Here is a 3,155-nt window from a genome sequence, read left to right on the forward strand (position 1 = left end):
TGTGTGTTCCAGTCTCTGTATCTCAGTCTATCTGTCTGTGTGTGTGTTCCAGTCCCTGTATCTCAGTCTGTGTGTGTGTGTTCCAGTCCCTGTATCTCAGTCTGTGTGTCTGTTCCAGTCTCTGTATCTCAGTCTGTGTGTGTCTGTTCCAGTCTCTGTATCTCCGTCTGTGTGTGTGTGTTCCATTCTCTGTATCTCAGTTTGTGTGTGTGTTCCAGTCTCTGTATCTCAGTTTGTGTGTGTGTGTTCCAGTCCCTGTATCTCAGTCTGTGTGTGTCTGTTCCAGTCCCTGTATCTCAGTATGTCTGTGTGTGTTCCAGTCTCTGTATCTCAGTCTGTGTGTGTGTTCCAGTCTCTGTAACTCAGTCTGTGTGTGTGTGTTCCAGTCTCTGTATCTCAGTCTGTGTGTGTCTGTTCCAGTCTCTGTATCTCAGTCTGTGTGTGTGTTCCAGTCCCTGTATCTCAGTCTGTGTGTGTGTTCCAGTCTCTGTATCTCAGTCTGTGTGTGTGTGTTCCAGTCTCTGTATCTCAGTCTGTGTGTGTGTTCCAGTCTCTGTATCTCAGTCTGTGTGTATGTCTGTTCCAGTCACTGTATCTCAGTCTGTGTGTGTGTTCCAGTCTCTGTATCTCAGTCTGTATCTATGTGTTCCAGTCTCCGTATCTCAGTCTATCTGTCTGTGTGTGTGTTCCAGTCTCTGTATCTCAATCTGTGTGTGTGTTCCAGTCTCTGTATCTCAGTCTGTGTGTGTGTCTGTTCCAGTCACTGTATCTCAGTCAGTGTGTGTGTTCCAGTCTCTGTATCTCAGTCTGTGTGTGTGTGTTCCAGTCTCTGTATCTCAGTCTGTGTGTGTGTTCCCGTCTCTGTATCTCAGTCTGTGTCTGTGTGTGTGTTCCAGTCTCTGTATCTCAGTCTGTCTATGTGTGTTCCAGTCTCTGTATCTCAGTCTGTGTGTGTTTGTGTTCCAGTCTCTGTAACTCAGTCTGTGTGTGTGTGTTCCAGTCTCTGTATCTCAGTCTGTGTGTGTGTATCTCAGTCTGTGTGTGTGTGTATTCCAGTCTCTGTATCCCAATCAGTGTGTGTGTGTGTTCCAGTCGCTGCAACTCAGTCTGTGTGTGTGTGTGTGTGTGTGTGTTCCAGTCCCTGTATCTCAGTCTGTGTGTGTGTGTGTTCCAGTCTCTGTATCTCAGTCTGTGTGTGTGCATGTGCACCAGTCTCCCTATAGCAGTCTGTGTGTGTGTTCCAGTCTCTATATCTCAGTCTGTGTGTGTGTGTTCCAGTCTCTATATCTCTGTCTATGCGTGTGTGTGTGTGTGTGTTCCAGTCTCTGTATCTCAGTCTGTGTGTGTGCATGTGCACCAGTCTCCCTATAGCAGTCTGTGTGTGTGTTCAAGTCTCTATATCTCAGTCTGTGTGTGTGTGTTCCAGTCTCTATATCTCTGTCTATGCGTGTGTGTGTGTGTTTGTTCCAGTCTCTGTATCTCAGTCTGTGTGTGCGCGTGCACCAGTCCCCCTATAGCAGTCTGTGTGTGTGTTCCAGTCCCTGTATCTCAGTCTGTGTGTGTGTTCCAGTCTCTGTATCTCAGTTTGTGTGTGTGTGTTCCAGTCCCTGTATCTCAGTCTGTGTATGTGTTCCAGTCTCTGTATCTCAGTCTGTGTGTGTGTGTTCCAGTCCCTGTATCTCAGTCTGTGTGTGTGTGTTCCAGTCTCTGTATCTCCGTCTGTGTGTTCCATTCTCTGTATCTCAGTCGTGTTTGTGTGTGTGTGTGTGTTCCAGTCTCTGTATATCCGTCTGTGTGTTCCAGTCTCTGTATCTCAGTCGTGTGTGTGTGTATGTGTTCCTGTCTCTGTATCTCATTGTGTGTGTGTGTGTGTGTGTGTGTTCCAGTCTCTGTATCTCTGTCTGTGTGTTCCAGTCTCTGTATCTCAGTCGTGTGTGTGTGTATGTGTTCCTGTCTCTGTATCTCAGTCTGTGTGTGTGTGTGTGTGTGTGTGTTCATGTCTCTGTATCTCAGTGTGTGTGTGTGTGTGTTCCTGTCTCTGTATCTCAGTCTGTGTGTGTGTGTTCATGTCTCTGTTTCTCCGTCTGTGTGTTCCATTCTCTGTATCTCAGTCGTGTGTGTGTGTGTGTGTTCCTGTCTCTGTATCTCAGTCTGTGTGTTTGTTCCTGTCTCTGTATCTCAGTTTGTGTGTGTGTGTGTGTGTGTGTGTGTGTGTTCATGTCTCTGTATCTCCGTCTGTGTGTTCCATTCTCTGTATCTCAGTCGTGTGTGTGTGTGTGTTTCAGTCTCTGTATCTCAGTCTGTGTGTGTGTGTTCCTGTCTCTGTATCTCAGTCTGTGTGTGTGTGTTCCAGTCTCTGCATCTCCGTCTGTGTGTTCCAGTCTCTGTATCTCAGTCGTGTGTGTGTATGTGTTCCTGTCTCTGTATCTCAGTCTGTGTGTGTGTGTTCATGTCTCTGTATCTCCGTCTGTGTGTTCCATTCTCTGTATCTCAGTCATGTGTGTGTGTGTGTGTTCCTGTCTCTGTATCTCAGTCTGTGTGTGTGTGTTCATGTCTCTGTATCTCCGTCTGTGTGTTCCATTCTCTGTATCTCAGTCGTGTGTGTGTGTATGTGTTCCTGTCTCTGTATCTCAGTCTGTGTGTGTGTGTGTGTGTTCATGTCTCTGTATCTCCGTCTGTGTGTTCCATTCTCTGTATCTCAGTCGTGTGTGTGTGTATGTGTTCCTGTCTCTGTATCTCAGTCTGTGTGTGTGTGTGTTCCAGTCTCTGCATCTCCGTCTGTGTGTTCCAGTCTCTGTATCGCAGTCGTGTGTGTGTGTATGTGTTCCTGTCTCTGTATCTCAGTCTGTGTGTGTGTATGTGTGTTCATGTCTCTGTATCTCCGTCTGTGTGTTCCATTCTCTGTATCTCAGTCGTGTGTGTGTGCGTGTTCCTGTCTCTGTATCTCAGTCGTTTGTGTGTGTATGTGTTCCTGTCTCTGTATCTCAGTCTGTGTGTGTGTGTGTTCATGTCTCTGTATCTCCGTCTGTGTGTTCCATTCTCTGTATCTCAGTCGTGTGTGTGTTCATGTCTCTGTATCTCCGTCTGTGTGTTCCATTCTCTGTATCTCAGTCGTGTGTGTGTGTGTATGTGTTCCTGTCTCTGTATCTCAGTCT

This window comes from Scyliorhinus torazame, chromosome 18 (genome assembly GCF_047496885.1).
Source record: "Scyliorhinus torazame isolate Kashiwa2021f chromosome 18, sScyTor2.1, whole genome shotgun sequence".
Taxonomy (NCBI): Eukaryota; Metazoa; Chordata; class Chondrichthyes; order Carcharhiniformes; family Scyliorhinidae; genus Scyliorhinus; species Scyliorhinus torazame.